At 41.8% G+C, this 20,285-nt stretch overlaps 1 protein-coding gene across 19 annotated transcripts in view; it reads left to right on the top strand.

Moving 5' to 3' along the window:
* Positions 1–20,285, top strand: part of EPB41 (erythrocyte membrane protein band 4.1) — a 201,245-nt gene that overhangs the window by 33,899 nt on the left and 147,061 nt on the right. The window contains exon 1 of one of the 19 annotated variants that reach the window (XM_056557274.1): positions 4,778–4,801. The exons of the other annotated variants lie outside the window; for them this stretch is intronic. The gene's annotated coding sequence lies outside the window, so the exon portion shown is untranslated. Of the gene's footprint in view, positions 1–4,777; positions 4,802–20,285 lie in introns of those variants that run through there. 19 annotated transcript variants of the gene reach the window in all.

Genomic DNA, 20,285 nt, shown 5'->3' with positions numbered 1-20,285 from the left:
AACAAAAAGGGGGAACCCGCCTTCTCGCACTACTTATATACTGTCCGGGTGCAGCGCGTGCATGTCGCATTTATAATGAGTTCGCCTGCCTTCTTGTGCTGCTTATACACTGTCCGGGTGCAGCGCGTGCAAATTTTTTTGTGTTTTGATAGATTTTTCGGAGGATTATTATTTTGTAAATACAGACAGACGTTTTTATTTAAGAGTAATGGTGCACATTTTCGAATTCAAAAATCAACCTAATCTTAATTCATACAAACTTTGAACCCCCTTCAGGGGTGAAATTTTAGAAAACGTTAAAACACGTGTTTCTTTATCTCTAATTGTTAGCCTAAAAACAAAGTTCAAAAATGACGGACTTCCATACAAACTCTCAACCCCTTTTTCACCCCCTTAAGGGTTGAATTTGGAGAAATCCTTTCTTATTCCTCCTCTACGTCTTAAAAGCAACACCTGTAAAAAAAATTATGCTGTGTCAGTGATATATATATTGAGCAGGTTATACTGTAGGTGGTCAAAATAGTCATTTTAAACATACTAATTTTGTTAAAGTTTATTTTATTTTTTTTGTTGAAGAAGTACAACTATGGGTATCCTTTTAATCGTATTGACCCACAAAATAAAGAAAACATGTAATTTTGACCGTAAAGTGTACAGCATGAAAACGAAACCTTCCAAAATTTGCAAAATTGCTGTTTTCTTTTAAATTTCTCCACACAAACAATGTAATGTAATAAGTGATGTTATTACAAAGGACAATTGGTCGCGCAAAAATAAGCCCTCTTATGGGTCTGTGGATGGAAATAAGTTATGATTTTTAGAAGGTGAGGAGGAAAAAGATGTAAATTCAAAAATAAAATTTGCTGTGTCCTTAAGGGGTTAAAGGGGGTTATTCAGGAATAAAAAAAAATGGATAATTTCTTTCAAAGACCGCTCCCTGTCTCCAGGTTGGGTGTGGATCTGCATGCCAGTTCCATTGACGTGAATGGAGCAAAATTGTAATGCCACACCCAAAGTGGAGACAGACAGAGACAGCGTTCTTTGAAAGAAAATAGGTCTATTTTTCGATTCCTGGATAACCCATGCAAATATATTGCTGCCTTATTGCTTTACATGTAGCATCTGTTCATGGGTGATAATGACCAGGTACAGAAATGTTTTTGCAAAAGCAAATGGGACCAGGGAAAAACATAATTGGTGATTTTATTTTTGGTGCACATTCTAACAACATTGTTTGTGAGGCTTAAAATAGACATATGTCCAGTTCAGCCTATTACCCCATAGCATTGATCCAGGGGAAGGCAAAAAAAGCATGAGGTAGAAGCAAATGTTCCTCCTTTTTATGAAGAAACGTTTCTTCCTGGCTTCAAATCTGGAGATAAATCCCTGGATCAACAACCTTTCTCTAGAATTTAGTGACTGTAATATGTTATATTATCACACCTCCGAAATACATCCAGGCCCCTTTTGAGCTCTTTTATTGAGTTCATCATGATAAGTTGCATAGTTTCTCTTATGGACATTTATCAACGGGTTTAGTCAGGTTTTCTTTACTATAATTGTCGCAAAATTGTCGCAACTGCGACTACGCGTTTTTTCGTGCGACATTTTGACTGGAAAGCGAGAAAAGCAAGTTTTCCAAAAATTAACTACGTAGTAATAATTTTAAAATGGACTACGGGTAGTCAGGTATTTATTAACTGCGACAGTCGCAACTGCGCAAAAAAAAGTTGCAACAGGGTTAAAAATTGACTAAATTTACTCCAGCTCAAACATGGAGCAGAAAAAGCTACTACCAAAGTAAAAAAGGAAAAATTGCTTACGTGATAGAAAATTATCAACAGGCTGAAACCAGTTGATAAATAAGTCACACATAAGCAAAAAAAAGCGCCAGAGTACCCCTTTAAGTCCATCCCAATTCTCACCTCGTATAGGTGGTCAAATCTTTTACATGCCAACACAAGCTTTAAACCTCTCCTTCATGGACAAGATTAAAGTGGGGAGCTACTGGGGGGGGGGGGGGGGGGTTATAACTTTTTCTTCTAATATCCCCCAGATGGTCTTGTTGTCTTTTTCTAAGCTCTTACTGTCTTTTTTTTTTTTTTTGTAATACAGTTCATGCCTAATCCATGCGGAATTCCTCTGTAAAATTGAACTCAGAAATGCCACAAAATGTACTGCTCATTGAATTGAATGGGGATTCCGCTGTCCCATTGACACCAGAGCATTTTCGCTGCAAAAATTTTGCAGCGGAAATTCTGCTTTCTGGATTTTACTAAAACATTCAAAATTTCTTTTACATTTTGCAGAATTATGGACAGAATCCGATTGAACTCAATGGGGCTTTGAATTTCAGCAGAATTTTATGTCTTGAGCACAGAGAAATTCTGCCGAGATTCTGCTCAAGTTTAGCAAAAATTCTCCAGCAAGCTTTGCAAAATGGAATTTAAGTGGAGTAGCAGAATTTCTGCTTTGTGAACATAGCCTTAGGCTATTGTAAAACACAGAGCACTGCCGTACATCCACAATTTGTATTTTGATCTACTTGCTTCTCAGCATAAATTCAAAAACAGGTTGTTAGTATACATTTTGATCAAAAAGTACAAGCCCACTATTTAGTGCATACCTGTTCAACTTTATGAGCCGCCAGTGAACATCTTTAAAATAGCCCTGAACTTTCTCAAAAAAATTGTTAACACATTACAGTACAATGCAAGTGAATGATTTCCATTGAAATGCTCTAGAAGAAAAATCCATGCAGTATTATGGGCATGTTGTTTACAACGTGAAAACTCGTCTTCAATAGTCCCACTAGCAACGTGTTGTAGAAAAAGGAAAAAAGTAAAAAAAGTCTCTGGAAATTGACTTCTATTTTAAATTTATCTATGCTGTGTTATTTCAACTAGCAGCTTAACTTTTTCTTCTAGTGGTGGTCTGATCTTCTAGATGAGGGGTTCTCAACCGGTGGTACGCATACCTCTAGGTGTACGCCACCGGTTGTGCAGGGGTACGCAATGCACTGGCAAATACCGACCACGCATTGCGGGGAATGGCCACACCAGCTCTCAGCAAAGTATCGTGGACTTTAGTGAGAGCTGGTGTGGCTACTTTACGGGAGCTGTGTGGTTGCTGGGGAGACGTGTGACATCCCCTCACGTCACGTGCAGGTGCCGCACAGCGCAGGAGGAAGTCACCCTTCTGTGTGGCGCCGAACGGGACTCTGGGAGCGGAACCCGGACAAGCCGGGCAATGTAAAATAAAAAGGAGAAACTAAGTGTATGGGAGTGAGGGCTGTTAGCCCGGGGGGGGGGGGGGGGGCGGTTGTGGGGAGAGAATTAATGGCACAAGGGCATTAAGATGGAGGGGTAAAGAGGGATAATAGCAAAAGGGATCAGAGGGAGGGGGTAATTATGGCACAAGGGGATTAAGATGGGGGGTGGGGGGTAATGATTATACTCCCCCTTCATCTTTATTCCCTTGGGCCATTATTCCCCCCTCCCTCTGATTCCCTTTTGCCATATCGGAGAATAACGGCACAAGGGGATCAGATGGAGGGCGGAATAATGGCACAGTGGATTAAGATGGAGGGAAGAATAATGGCACAAGGGAATTAAGATGGAGGGAAGAATAATGGCACAAGGGGATTAAGTGATATTAGTATAAAGGTAAGCACGCGCCTTTTGTCCGCTGGTACCCCTCGCGCAAATATACGTGCGAGGGGTACTTGCGGAAATACCTTTAAAGGGGTACTTCGGCGCTTAGACATCTTATCCCCTATCGAAAGGATAGGGGATAAGATGCCTGATCGCGGGGGTCCATCCACTGGGGACCCCTGTGATCTTGCACGCAGCACCCCAGTTAAAATCAGTCCCTGGAGCATGTTCGCTCCGGGTCTGATTACTGGCGACCACAGGGCCGGTGGCGTGTGACGTCACGCCTCCGCCCCTCAATGCAAGCCTATGGGAGGGGGCAGGACAGCTGCTCCAGGGACTGATTTTAACTGGGGTGCTGCGTGCAAGATCATGGGGGTTCCCATTGGATAGGGGATAAGATGTCTAAATGTTGGAGTACCCCTTAAAGCCTTTGGGGGTACAGTCGCCAAAAAGGTTGAAAACCACTGTTCTAGATGTTTACTGAGGCATCTAACTGATGTTTAAGCACAATAGAACTGAAAACCTGTTGTAAATCAAGCACTGTATTGCCTGCCTTCAGTTTGTTATTGTTGTATACTCATTTTGAAAACAAATCTGTTGAGGTTTTTGTGTACACACTTTGTATATAAATAATGGCCCTGATTTACTATTGTAAACCCAATATGTATTGTCAGGTTGTGCACCATATTCTGGTGCATTGCGCCAAAATTTTTGTCTGTGCCAGAATGGAAAAACCTTTACAGTTCAGAGTGTGTGTGTATATAAAAAAAAAAAAAGTAGCGAAGAGTGCTAAATGTAAGGAAATCTTAGTAAATACCGTGCAAAAATATCTTTTGGGGGAAAAAACCCCACAAAGAAAATTCCACTCTTAGGAAATCAGGGCCACTGTGTGTGTTACAAAGCGAGAGAGTAAAAAAAAAAAGGAAATGTCTGTGCCGGAGGTGACTTGATAAAATATTTGCTTGAGAAGGCTTTTTGCAATGAGGGTGAGCTATTGTTCGGGGAGGGAATAGCTTTTTCTGCTTTTCTTTTCCTGGGTGTGGGTTTAACAAAGATCATTGCTGTCTGCTCATTGCCTGATTGCACTTTTCAGTGCATGCATATTATTGTAGTCCCAGAGAGAGTATCACTCTTGCTAGTATAAAGAGGTAAGCTAAGCCTGTGATCACTTCTTTTCAAATATTACTTTTTATTAGAATGTCACATTAACCATCTGCTAAGTGCTTTAAATGATGCAACCTAAAGGAAGAAGTGTAGGTTTATGTATTTTCTGTGCTTGATGTAGAAACTTAGGCTGACACTGTTTTGCACTTGAAAATAATTCAGCGTTACTTTTTCTCAGAGAGGAAATCTTTTATTCTGTTATAGTTTGTCAATATTTTAGAGTATAACTAAATCAGAAGATGTGGCTTTTATTTAATTTTTTTGGCATTATAATTTTGTGTCTGACACAGAACGTTGTGAACAGGAAATAGTTATTTCTTCCGTAGTTCATTGTTTTGTTTTTCTATCGAGACTGGGTAACCTACATCTCGTTAATCTTAAAAATGTAAAATTAAGCAAGCAGTATTATAATGTTTATTAATCACTTCTTACTGACTTGAATGACCACCCTCCTGTATTTGTCCAGCAGAGTTATTGTCATCCTCCTTTGTATACTAGTCCATTTGTCTTCCCAGGACAGAAATCTTTCTTAGACTTCTCGCAGCTGGAGTGTTCATCTCCTAATAAGATACTTGAATGTTTAGGCAGATCATGCACCTGAGACAGACAGACGTAACAGCTTTGAGACTTCTCGCCATCAGGCAGATGGTAATTTAGTATAACTACTCCACTGAGAGAATAGCATCTTTACAATGTATAGCAGGACAAAATCAGAATAAACAATTCAAGAGGAAATGTTTATGATTTGTACGTTTTAAATAAGATTTTAACCCCTTAGGGACGGAGCCCATTATAACCCTAAGGACAGGAGCATTTTTTGCAAATCTGACCACTGTCACTTTAAGCATTAATAACTCTGGGATGCTTTTAGCTTTTACATTCTGATTCCAAGATTGTTTGTTTGTTTTTTCGTGACATATTCTACTTCATGTTAGTGGTAAAATTTTGTCGATACTTGCATCATTTCTTGGTGAAAAATTCCATAATTTGATGAAAAAATAGAAAATTTAGCATTTTTCTAACTTTGAAGCTCTCCGCTTGTAAGGATAACAGACATTCCAAATAAATGATATATTGATTCACAAATACAATATGTCTACTTTATACTTTCATCATAAAGTTAACATGTTTTACTGTTGGAAAACATCGGAGGGCTTCAAAGTTCAGCAGCAATTTTCCAATTTTTCACAAAATTTTCAAAATCGGAGTTTTTCAGGGACCAGTTCAGTTTTGAAGTGGATTTGAAGGGCATTCATATTAGAAATACCCCAAAAATGACCCCATTATAAAAACTGCACCCCTCAAAGTATTCAAATGACATTCAGAAAGTTTGTTAACCCTTTAGGTGTTTCACAGGAATAGCAGCAAAGTGAAGGAGAAAATTCAAAATCTTCATTTTTTTTTTACACTCGCATGTTCTTGTAGACCCAGTTTTTGAATTTTTACGAGGGGTAATAGGAGAAAAAGCCTCTCAAAATTTGTAACCCAATTTCTCCTCATATGTGTATGTCAAGTGTTCGGCGGGCGCAGTAGAGGGCTCAGAAGGGAAGGAGCAACAATGGGATTTTGGAGAGTGAATTTTTCTGAAATGGTTTTTGAGGGGCATGTCACATTTAGGAAGCCCCTATGGTGTCAGAACAGCAACAAAAACCTAAATAAAACACATGGCATACTATTTTCAAAACTACACCCCTCAAGGCACGTAACAAGGGGTCCAGTGAGCCTTAACACCCCACAGGTGTTTGATGACTTTTTGTTAAAGTTGGAAGTGTAAATGAAAAACTAAATTTTTTCACTAAAGTGCAGTTCCCCCCCCCCCCCCCCCAATTTACCATTTTGACAAAGGGTAATGGGAGAAAATGCCCCCCAAAATTTGTAACCCCATCTCTTCTGAGTATATAAATACCCCATGTTGGGGGCGTAAAATGCTCTGCGGGCATACTACAATGCTCAGAGAAGGAGTCACATTTGGCTTTTGGAAAGCAAATTTTGCTGAAATGGTTTTTGGGGGGCATGACGCATTTAGGAAGCCCCTTTGGTGCCAGAACAGCACAAAAAAAACAAACACATGGCCTACTATTTTGGAAACTACACCCCCCAAGGAACGTAACAAGGGGTACAGTGAGCCTTAACACCCCACAGGTGATTGACGAACTTTCGTTAAAATGGGACGTGAAAATGAAAAATTAGATTTTTAACACTAAAATTCTGGTGTTACCCCAAACTTTTCATTTTCACAAGGAGTAATAGGAGAAAATGCCCCACAAAATTTGTAACCCCATTTCTCTCGAGTAAGGAAGTACCTCATACGTGGATGTAAAGTGATCTGCGGGTGCACTAGAGGGCTCAGAAGGGAAGGAGCGACATTGGGCTTTTGGTTTCTGGGGGCATTTTGCATTTAGGAAGCCCCCATGATGCCAGAACATGCTGGTGTAGCCCCCAACTTTACCTTTTCATAAGGGGTAAAAGGGGAAAAATCCCCCCCAAATTTACCCCATATGTGGCCCTAAACTGTTGCTTTGAAATATGACAGGGCTCTGAAGTGAGAGAGCACTATGCGCATTTGAGGCCTAAATAAGGAATTTTCAATAGGGGCGGACCCGGTTACAATGATGGGGCTTGTCTCCACCAAAACCCTACAGCAGTGTTTCCCAAACAGGGTGCCTCCAGCTGTTGCAAGACTCCCAGCCTGCCAGGACAGTCTGTGGCTGTCCGGCAATACTGGGAGTTGTGGTTTTGCAACAGCTGGAGGCTCCGTTTAGGAAACACTGCCATATGAGACATTTTAAATTTGTGTTTGGGGGGGGGGGGCAACGTGTAAGCGGGTGTATATGTAGTGTTTTACTTTATTATTTATTAGTGTAGTGTAGTGATTTTAGGGTACATTCACACAAGCGGGGGTTCACAGTAAGTTTTCCGCTGGAAGTTTGAGCTGCGGCGGAAAATTTGCCGCAGCTCAAACTTGTAGAAGGAAACCCACTGTAAACCCGCCCGTGTGAATGTACCCTGTACATTCACATGAGGGGGGGTGGGGGGGGGTGCCCCAAACCTTCAGCTGTGGCAAAATGACAACTCCCAGAATGTACTGACAGACCGTACATGCTGGGAGTTGTAGTTTTACAACAGCTGTAGGCACACTGAACCACTGAGTTAGAAAACAGACTCTCGCTCATTGATTCCAACCCGTGTGCCTCCAGCGGTTGCAAAACTACAACTCCCAGCATGTACGGTCTGTCAATGCTTTCTGGGAGTTGTAGTTTTGCAACAGCTGGAGGCACACGAGTTGGAATCACTGAGTTAGGAAACAGACTCTAGCTCAGTGTTTCCCAACCAGCGTGCCTACAGCTGTTGCAAAACTTCAATTCCCAGCATGCCCAGGCAGTCAGGGATGCTGGGTGTGTAGTTCTGCAATATCTGGCCCTTCAGATGTTGCAGAACTACAACTCCCAGCATGCCTGGACGGATCGCGGCAAATCGACGGCCTGAATTGACCGGCGATTTGCTGCAATCTCCAACATGGCGGCGTCTCAGGACCCCCCTAGGCATTGCGACGGGATGCCTGCTGATAGATATCAGCAAACATTCCGGTCCGATCACTGCCCGGCGAGCGACAGTGATTGGAAATGCGGAGGGCGTACAGGTACGCCCTCCATCCTTAAGTATCGGGACGCAAGGGCGTATCCATATGCCCTCCGTCCCCAACAGGTTAAAAGGAGGCATAGTCTTTACAGCAAACATGTCAAACTCAAAGGCTAACATGGGCCAAAAAAACAAGGTTTAAGTTTATGTGGGCCGCATAAAAAAAAAAAAAATGCCCTCCCTGCACAACACCCCATGTCCCCTTTGCACACAACCCATGCCCCCCTGCACAACATCTCATGCCCCCTTTGCACAAGACCCCATGACCCCCCTTCATAAGACCCCATTCCCCTTTTATACAACACTCCATGCCCCCTTTGCACAAGACCCCATACCCCCTGCACAAGACTGTGAAGTACAGTTCCCCCACATTAGGTGTGCAGTACAGTCCCCCCCTATTAGGTGTGCAGTACAGACCCCCCCTATTAGGTGTGCAGTACAGTTCCCCCACATTAGGTGTGCAGTATAGTTCCCCACAGACATACAGCCTTCAGCCATATACAGTGTATGGCTGGGGGCTGTATGCCTGTTTATTGCCCCACTTCAGTGTTCCGACCACCACTCCGACCACCACATTGAAGATGACGTGCTGGTGAGTGGTAACTTACCATAACCGCGCGTCCTCACTGCTCCGCTCTTCTCTTCTCCTATGGGCGCGCACACGGGACGTCGGTGACGTCCCTGCGTGCGCTACCTCCCGGCAGCTCTTGCGTTTTTAAAGTTAACAAGTTAACACGGGGCAGCAAAGAGGTAAATGGGGCATCCTTGTGTCCTGAAAAGATTTTTCAGGACACAGGGATGCCCTGAATGTGACAGGGGCCACCTGCGGGCACGGGGCCCGGTGTAGGCCCTCCAGGAGCACCAATGATGATCCGCCCCTGACCAGAGCAATAAATATCTTTGCCGGGCTGCAAAGATAATCTTTGTGGGACGCATGTTTGACACCCATGCTTTATTTACAGTATTGAAAATATACTATATGGCTCCCTCGTAGAGAGCTGTAGGGCCCCTTTTGTAAGCTTCACACATATACCATTTTGATGGCATGCCAGTATTTCTTATACAGTACTTGACACTGTATTATGGCACTGTACAAATTCATGTGCCTGAGATCTTATAGCTTGTATGTGACTTTCTGCAAACTTCTGACATGTCTGATGTTTGTGAAAATAACAGATAAGACTTTAAAAGCTTTGGAGACTGCTATACTGATATATACATTTCTTGGGGTAGATTTATTAAAACCTGTGCAGAGAAAAACGTGACCAGTTGCCTATAGCAACCTATAAGGTTGCTACTTTTATTTTTTGGAAGCCTCATTAAAAATTTAAGAAGTGATTTGATAGGTTGCTATGGGCAGCTGCTCCACCTTAAAGGAGAACTCCGGAATAGGAAAATTATCGTCCATACTGCCGGCAGTAAAAAATAAACAGTTACATACCTTCCTTCGCTCCCCTGGTGCCTCCAGTGACTGGCTGCGGCCTCTGCCGCGATCCTCTTCTTGGTTGCCAGTGGTCGGCGAGTCATACTGCACTCAACCAATCACCGGCTGCAGCAAAGTCCCGATTCGGCCGGCAATAGGCTGAGCGGCAGGGTGACATTTTTGGCCACGGCACCTGCTGCCGAGGTTGGAAACGTCACGCTGCTGCTCAGTAGGGATCGACCGATTATCGGTTTGGCTGATATTATCGGCCAATATTCACGATTTTGTACATTATTGGTATCGGCAATTGCCTTGCCGATATACCGATAATGTCCAGCCCCGCCTCCCCGGCCAGAGGCTGCCGCTGCCCCATTGCCTCCCCCCATCCCCGGTTTTATTACCTGTTCCCGGGGTCTGCGCTACTTCTTGCTCCTGCGGCGTCCTGCGCAGCGCAATGAAGAGTGACGTCCTCAATGCGACATCACAGTCAGTGTGCACAGTGACTGCTCAGGATGCCGCCGGAGCCAGAAGTCGCACGGACCCCGGGAACAGGTAATTGTAAAACCGGGGATGTGTGAGGCAATGGGGCAGCGGTGGTGGTTGGACTTAGGAGGACCCCAGGACAGGCAGGGGGAGAGAAGCGGTCTCTGGCCCCGGAAAAGCCACTGCAGTTCATTGATGTAAAGCGCCCGCTTTAAATCATTGATCTGCGGGGCCATGGGGGGGGGGGGGGGGTTCTTAAATAGCCGATATCTTATACCGGAATATCGGTACAAGGTCGCAGATTATCGGTATCGGCCCTAAAAAATCAATATCGGTTGATCCCGACTGCTCAGCCTATCGCCGGCCGAGTCGGGACTTCGCTGTGGCCGTGATTGCTTGCGGCCGGTGCTGGGACCTCTCGGAAATGCATCTTCTTATAGATGGCAATGCATTTCCGAGTGGAATCTGCAAAAACATTGAACAGGTTCAATGTTTTCGCAAACGCCGGAATCAAGATTTCTGCGGCAAATGTTGCTGCAGCGCAAATTCTGCTGTGTGAACAGAGCCCATTGAAATCAAATCCCATTGGGGCTGCTGTGGATTGTCCGAGCGGAATATTCATGCGAAATTCCTCATGGACATTCTGTCGTATGAAAACACCCTTAGAAGTACTACAAAAGAAAGAAATTGATCAGGCAATGATGTTCCATACACATATACAACACTTAATATACGTCCTGTACATGACCGCGAGCATCGGAGCGATGCTCAGGTCATGTGCGGCAGTTCCAGGCTGCTGATAGCACAGATGTCCGTGATCGCACAGATGTCTGCCATTAACCCCTCAGATGCCCTGATCAATACAGATCACGGCATCTGCGGGAGTGCGGTCAGAAAAATGCATGATCGGATCGCCCGCAGTGCTGCCGTGGCGATCCAATCATCTGTAATGGGGGACAGAAGTCCCCTCACCTGCCACCGTCCATCTCCCGGCATCTTCTGTCTGATCTGAGATTGAGCAGACCAGAGCAGAAGATAGCTGATAACACTGATCAGTGCTATGCCCTATGCATAGCACTGAACAGTATTAGCAATCAAATGATTGCTAGAAATAGTCCCCTTAAGGACCAGGGGTTTTTCAGTTTTTGCACTTTAATTTTTTTTCCCCTTAGTAACATAGTAACATAGTTCATAAGGTTGAAAAAAGACCAGAGTCCATCAAGTTCAATCTATAACCCTAATGAGTCCCTACTGAGAGGAAGGGAAAAAACCTTCATACTAGAGGTAAAAATTCCTTCCCGACTCAAATATGGCAGTCAGAATAAATCCCTGGATCAACGTTCTGTCCCTATAAATCTAGTATCCATAACCAGCGATGTTGTTATTCTCCAAAAAGTCATCCAGACCCCTTTTGAACTCTTCTACAGAGTTCACCATGACCACCTCCTCAGGCAGAGAATTCCACAGTCTCACTGCTCTTACAGTAAAGAACCCCCATCTGGGCTGGTGTAGAAACCTTCTTTCCTCTAAACGTAGAGGATGCCCCCTTATTATAGATACAGTCCTGGGTATAAATAGATCATGGGTGAGATCTCTATACTGCCGCCTGATATATTTACACAAAGTTATTAGGTCTCCCCTAAGCCTTCTTTTTTCTAAACTAAATAACTCCAATTCTGCTAATCTTTATGGGTACTGTAGTCCTCCTATTCCCCGTATTACTCTGGTTGCCCGTCTTTGAACCCCCTCCAGCTCCACTATATCTTTCTTGTACACTGGTGCCCAGTACTATACACAGTGTTCTATGTGTGGTCTGACTAGTGATTTATACAGCGGTAGAATTATTTCCTTGTCGTGGGCATCTATGCCCCTATTGATGCCCCCATGATTTTATTTCCCTTGGCAGCAGCAGCCCGACACTGGTCACTACAGCTAAATTTACCATTAACTAAGACTCCTAAATCCTTTTCCATGTCAGTCGTCCCAAGTGTGCTCCCATTTAATACATAATCCCAGCCCGGATTTTTCCTCCCCATGTGCATTACCTTACATTTATCAGTGTTGAACCTCATCTGCCACTTCCCAGCCCAAACCTCCAACCTATCCAGACCCATTTGTAACAGTGCACTGTCCTCTATAGTGTTTACCTCTTTACAGAGTTTAGTATCATCTGCAAAGATTGCTACTTTACTATTCAACCTCCCTACAAGGTCATTAATAAATATATTAAATAGAACAGGACCCAAGACGGACCCCTGTGGTACCCCACTAACAGTCCCCCAATCAGAATAAGTACCATTAATAACCACCCTGTTTCCTATCACTGAGCCATTTACTTACCCACTTGCACACATTCTCCCCTAGCCCCATCCTTCTCATTGTATGCACCGACTTTTTATGTGGCACCGTATCAAATGCTTTGGAAAAATCCAGATATACAACATGCAGCGATTGTCCCTGGTCCAGTCTGGAGCTCACCTCCTCATAAAAGCTGATCAGGTTAGTTTGTCAGGACCGATCCCTCATAAAGCCATGCTGATATGGGGTAATACATTTATTTTTATTAAGATACTCCAGAACTGCATCCCTTAGAAAACCCTCACACTATTTACATACAATGGAGGTTAAACTAACAGGTCTATAATTCTCGGGGTCACCTTTTTATCCCTTTTTAAATATTGGTACCACATTTGCCATGCGTCAATCCTGGGGAACAGTCCCTGTTACTATAGATTCCCTGAATATTAAAAAATAGGGGTCTGTCTATTACATTACTTAATTCCTTTAGAACACGGGAGTGAATGCCATCTGGACCTGGCGATTTGTCCATTTTGATTTTTTGTAGGCGGCACTGTACCTCTTCCTGGGTTAGACAGGTGACCTGTACTGGGGAGTTTACCTTATCTCGCTGTATTTCACCAGGCATTTCATTTTTCTCGGTGAATACAGTGGAGAAGAATTTGTTGAAAATATTTGCTTTTTCCTGATCCCTGTTTATAATTTCTTACTCATCATTTTTAAAGGGCCAACACTTTTCATTTTTGATCTGTTTGCTATTTATATAGTTTAAAACTAACCCCAAAATGTTCTTTATCTCTTTGGCAATGAGTCTTTCTGTGTGTATTTTTGCGGTTTTTATCTGTTTTTTTTTAATTTTTTTAGATATTTTACATTTTTCTCTATAGCTTTTTAATGCTTCGTCACTGCCATCCTGTTTTAGTAATTGAAATGCTTTATTTTTCTCATTTATTGCTCCCTTAACATTTTTGTTCATCCATATTGGTTTTCTTTTATTTCTGACCCTTTTATTCCCATAAGGTCTCTTACAGTGAGAATTTAAAATATTCTTAAAAGTCTCCCATTTAGTGTCAGTATTCTTGTTTTTGAGGACATTATCCCATTTTATATTGTTAAGGGCTTCTCTGATTTGATCGCACTTTGCCTTCCTAAAGTTCAATGGTTTTTGTGGCCCCTCAAGAGATTCCATTATTGAAGAACAAGTTATAATGTATTATATTATGATCACTATTTCCTAGGTATCCTTCTACTTGCACATTAGTTACTCTGTCAGGTCTGTTGGTTAATATTAAGTCCAGTAGGGCCCACCTTCTGGTTGGGCCCTGCACCATTTGGGACAGATAATTGTCTTCAGCTATAGTCAGAAACCTGTTTCCTTTATGTGATTCACAAGTCTCCCAATTTATATCAGGAAAGTTAAAGTCCCCCATTATTATCATGTCATTTTGACTTGCTGCCTTGTTGATTTGCCTCAGTAATTGATCTTCTCTCTCTTCCATTATGTTTGGTGGCTTATAGCAAACCCCTATCAGGATTTTTTTTTAGCCCCATATATTTCTACCCATAATGACTCCACATTATAGTTTCCCTCCCATATATCCTCCAGTAGTGCGGCCTTCTGACTCGATTTCACATACAAACTCATCCCCCTTTCGGTTTTGTCCGATCCTTCCTGAATAGACTATAACCCTGTATGATGACTGCCCAGTCACAGCTATCATCCAACCAAGTCTCTGTTATACTAACTATGTCATAATTTTCTTCAGACATCAACCACTCCAGTTCGTCAGTTTTATTGGACAGACTTTTGGCATTAGTCAACATGCAATTCAATGTTGTATGTTGTTTCTTCCTATGAAGCCTATCCCTAATAACTATTCTAACCCCTCCCTCCGCTCCACCCCCAGGTACATTGATAAGTCCCCCCTCTCTATCTACACTATCTTTCCCCTCTATGTTGTAGGTTCCCTCCCCCCAGTCCCTAGTTTAAACACTTCTCCACCCTTCTAGCCATCTTCTCCCCAAGCACAGCTGCATCTCCCCATTGAGGTGCAGCCCGTCCCTACAGTAACGCCGGTATCCAACAGCGAAGTCAGCCCAGTTCTCCATGAACCCAAACCCCTCCTTCCTACACCAGCTTTTGAGCTACTTGTTTACCTCCCTGATCTCCCACAAATATTACCTTGGAGGTCCTTGCCTTAAGCTTGCGGCCTTAGTCCCTGAAATCATTTTTTAGGACACTCCACCTACCTCTTACTTTGTCATTGGTGCCAATATGTACCATCCTTACCTTTTTAAAATATCATAACTATCAATTTTGCACCTAAAAATCCATATAATGGCTTATTTTTTGTGCCACCGATTCTACTTTGTAATGACATCAGTCATTTTACCCCAAAATCTACGACGAAACGGAAAAAAAAATTATTGTGCGACAAAATTGAAAAAATAACCCACAATTTTGTAACTTTTAGCGGCTTCCATTTCTATGCAGTAAATTTTTGGGTAAAAATGAAACCTTATCTTTATTCTGTAGGTCCATAAGATTAAAATGATACCCTACTTATATAGGTTTGATTTTGTCGTACTCCTGGAAAAAACATAACTACATGCAGGAAAATTTATACGTTTAAAATCGCCATCTTCTGATCCGTATAACTTTTTTTTATTTTTCCGCGTATGGGGCGGTATGAGGGCTCATTTTTTGCGCCGTGTTCTGAAGTTTTCAGCGGTACTATTTTTGCATTGATATACAACTTTTTGCGCGTACGCCATTGACCGTGCGGTTTAATTAACAATATATTTTTATAATTCGGACATTTCCGCACGCAGCGATACCACATGTTTATTTTTATTTACACAGTTTTTTTTTTTTAAATGGGAAAAGGTGGGTGATTCACACTTTTATTAGGGAAGGGGTTAAATGATCTTTATTCACTTTTTTTTTTTTTTTGCAATGTTATAGCTCCCATAGGTACCTATAACACTGCCCACACTGATCTTTTACATTGATCAGTGGTTTCTCATAGGAAACCACTGATCGATGATTCTGCCGCTTGACTGCTCATGCCTGGATCTCAGGCACTGAGCAGTCATTCGGCAATCGAACAGCATGGAGGCAGGTAGGGATCCTCCGGCTGTCATGTAAGCTGTTTTGGATGCCGCGGCGATCCCGAAGCGCCCCCTGAGCTAACCGGCATGGTTTTACTTTCACTTTAGACGCGGCGTTCAACTTTGAACGCCGCGTCTAAAGGGTTAATAGCGCGCGGCACCGTGATCAGTGCTGCGCGCTATTAGCCACGGGTCCCGGCCCTACCCGCAATGACACGGGCCGTGGCCCCGCGTTATAGAACGGGAGCGGACTCAGGACATACCGGTACGTCCTGGGTCCTTAACAGGTTAATGCATAAAGTGATAGAGGTCAGATTGGCAAAAAATTCTCCCGTCCTTAGGGTCAAAATGGGCTCCGTCCCAAAGGGGTTAAAAATGTCAGCTTCTGACCCCTATAACTTTTTAATTTTTCCGCACACGGGGCGGTATGAGGGCTAATTTTTTGTGCCGTGATCTGAAGTTTTTATTGGTACCATTTTTGTTTTGATCTGACTTTTTAATGGCTTTAAATTTTTTTATGGTATAAAAAGTAACCAAAAATACACTATTTCGGACTTTGGAATTTTTTTTACGTGTACCGTTATGCAACGATATATTTTATAGTTTGGACATTTACGCACCCTGCGATACCATATATATTTATTTTTATTTTATTTATTTGATCATTGTTATCGCCGCTCCACTGCTCCTGCCTGGATCTCAGGCAAGGAGCAGTTAATCAATGATCGGACAATGAGGAGGCAGGTAGGGACCCTCCTCGTGTCTGTACAGCTGGTCGCCAGGAAGGTTTTACTTTCACTTTAGACGCAGCGATCAACTTTGATCGCCGCATCTGAAGGGTTAATACCAGGCATCACCGCGATTGGTTGATAGCCGTCGGGACTGACCTGATATGACACGGGTACCCCGCGTTATATCGCGGGAGCTGGTGCAGGACATAAATATGCGTCCTGCGATGTTGAGGAGTTAAAAAAAATTATATTTTTGTCGATGCAACGATTTGCATTTGTTTCTCTATGAGGAGTCCAAATACAGGAAGTGAGGGCAGGACAAGCAGGGCTCTGTGCACTAAGAAAAAGCAGGACAGTGGGCACTGAGGCTCTATGACATTCTCCTGGATCATACATCAGGATGATTGACAAGCCAGGAGCCTGCATAGAGCCCTGCTTGTCCTGCCCTCACTTCCTGTATTTAGACTCCTCATAGAGACACAAAGGCTATAGCTGCAGGGACAGCATTTTTTTTCACCCAAAAATATACACAATTTTTGACCAATGTATATTACAAATATACATATTCATACTTATTATCTGCATTATTTAAAAAGTTTTTGTTGATGACAGGTACACTTTAAGCATTCTGAAAATGTGCTTAAACTTAGATAATGTGCTTAGACTAACTATATCGCTAGATATAGACAGGAAAAGAATGCGGCTGCACACTTCACTTCAAAGTCAGTCTCCTGCAAGTCGGATTACACGTTTGTGTGACATGTTAGTGTTTTTTTTTCTTTAAATTGTATGTATGTGTGTGTGTATATATATATATATATATATATATATATGTGTGTGTGTGTATATATATATATATGTGTGTGTGTGTATATATGCTTAACAGGTACAAGAGAATAAGCTGAAGCTGGGACGTCCCCATGAGAGATTTGGATTTTCTTACAGGTGTCAGGTTCAGATGACACTCCTCTAATGTGTGTATACATTTAGGGTATGGACATTTCTGCTATTGCCCCATTCATCTGAGTGAGGCTTTAATAATCCGTGCAGTTGCTGCCTAAATAACCTCACTTAGATGGACGGGATTTATTTTAGGAAATCTGCAGTGTGTGGATATATATATGGGAAAAGAAAAAGCCAGCTCACCCCTTTTATCATGAACTACTATAGCTTACCATAGAACAGAACTGCACACCGGACTCGTATAACCGGGAAATCAGAAAACAACTGATTCCCCTGTATCGTCCGGATCACAGGCCTCAGGGACCCAGTGAACCAATACTGAGTACTAAATCTGAAAAATAGAACAGTGCGAATTTTCCATAACAAAAAATTATTTGTTGCCCACTTTCACAGTAGACATACTCCAGAAAAATATTCCACAGCCAACAACTTTACAGGCTATAAACTGTTATAAATAAATAAATGATAAATAAATAACTTTAAAGTTGCTACTAAAGTGCAAATGGCAACAAAACAAACATATATATTAATAAACTGTTATTCAAGTATTCAATATACAATTTCAAAATAGACACTTTCTGCAAAACTGACTGTGAAATGCAGTGAATCATTTGACATTGACATTTCTATGGAAGATATTTGCCATGTGCACCTTTTTGAAAAAAGCACTAAAAAAGTGTGCGAACATTTAAAAAAAATAAAATAATAATAATAATAATAATAATAAAAAGAGATTCAAATAAGAACTGCCTTGCATTAGAAAAGTAACATCCCACAGCAAGTTCTGAGGTGATTTTTCATTTGTGTAAAATTTATCAAAATCTGTGCGCCTTATTGATAAATTTGGCGTAAGTAAGCAAAAAAATGTTAAATAAAAAATGTGCACACAGACATGCAATGATAAATCTCCCCCTGTATGCAAGGACTAACATTGGGGGTCACAGGTTTCTTTTGTTCACTGCACTCACTCAACAAATTTAAAGGGGTTATCCACCATACGGTGATTTTAGTATGTACCTGGCAGGCAGTAATGGACATGCTTAGGAAGGATGTGCACTTGTCTTGGGGATAAATGGCTATGCTGTGGCTAGCTTTTTGTGAACTGGTATTTCCTGTTTGACTTTTCTTCTTTTTTTTTTTTTTTTTTTTACTACAAATCCCACAATTCCATTTTCTTCCCTCCCACACATCAGCCACCCCACCCATTGAAACATAAATGAGCTGCATCCATTCAAAGACCTGTGGTTTTCAATCAGGGTGCCTACAGCTGTTGCACTAGTTGCAGATTGATCCCTCTCCCACCAAGCGATCCCTCCACCCATTGAAGCAGACAGGCTCCCTGTCATCAGCTGACTAGTGAAGTCAGGTCTTGGCCACATTGCAAGCTTGGAAACAAACGTCACACACAGGTACAGACACTATATTATGAACTACACTAACTTTACAGCCCCTGTAGCATAGTCAAATAAAAATAATAATAAATAAAATTTAAAAATGTAAAATAAATAAAACCTGGAATACCCCGTCAAATGATTTTTTTGTTGAACAATACATTTGGCCCCAGTTAAAGTCCAATTGGGATATCCACTACTCATAACCTATAACAGATCTGTGCACTTTCTTACATGTACTCAGACTCGCTGCTAAGATTTCTCTTTGCCCTTGTACGGCCCCTTTCACACAACAGGTCTAAGTTCCCCAAAAAGTATAGATATTCTTTTTAGTGTGCTGGGGATGCTGGCTCCTATAATGTAATGGTGTGTTGTCTGCAGAGTATTTTCTATAGGTAGATGTGGTAAGAAAGGAACCTGGTTCCCTTTTCAAATTCAGGTCTAGGAAGGAGATTTGAGAGACACCCCCCCCCCCCTAAACCCACAAAGGCATTGAGTAAATTTAAGATTAAACTATTTTTCTAATCCATAAAGAAAAAGTGGTATGACAGACCTATCACCACTTCAAATGAGGAGGTCATCTATGATTCTGCCATACCACTGTATGGGGCAAGAAAATGAACTATTATTTTTTCATTTTGTCATGGAAAATTGCTCAAGTAAAAAGTGTTTGTTTAAATTATGTGTGTTAACTCTTTGTCCTATTTCCATATGTTGTACTCAGTATTGGTTCACTATGTCCCTGTGGCCTGTAATCCAGACTATAGAGGTGAATCACGGTTAAGAGTGTTGCTATATGCTGGAAACGGACTGAGGATAGTGCAGCTTAAGTATATACCTTGCTTTGTGCAAACAAATTGTTTTATGCAACAAATTGAAAATAAAGGTCACAAGTTTTCTTTAGGATAAAGCTGGATCTTTCTTCTCTAGTGTGTGGATATACCCTGAATTTGCTCTCTTTTAGCAGCCTGTGTTTATGACTGGTGCTGTGGCAGTGTTACTTGTGGATATTTGTATCCTCATAAATAATGTAGTAAGCTTCCTAGGTTTGCTACTGTCTGCAGCTATTTTTAGCACATTCACACCATTGAAATGCTATGAAAATTCTACAAAAGAAAAATCATCCAGAGTACTTTTTTATTTTTAAAGCAAATCAATTATAGGTGCTCATTACTCCATTAAAGGGCTTACCAGTTTTTGGTCTTTTGGATTCTGTGGCTCAGATTAACCAATCTGTCTGAGACAAAAATGTATCTGATTTTGTCTAAGACACCTAGCAACCATCACAGCTCAGCTTTCATTGCTCTGAAAAAAAAAAGAAGAAAAGAGCTGTATTTGGATGCTGTTGGAGACCAAATACACTAGGGATCGACCGATTATCGATATGGCCGATATTATCGGCTGATAATCACGATTTTGGGCATTATCG

The sequence above is a fragment of the Hyla sarda genome, chromosome 2 (genome assembly GCF_029499605.1).
Source record: "Hyla sarda isolate aHylSar1 chromosome 2, aHylSar1.hap1, whole genome shotgun sequence".
NCBI classification, from domain to species: Eukaryota; Metazoa; Chordata; class Amphibia; order Anura; family Hylidae; genus Hyla; species Hyla sarda.
The sequence above is the reverse complement of the archived record's forward strand: the minus strand, read 5'-3'. Positions and strand labels throughout refer to the sequence as shown.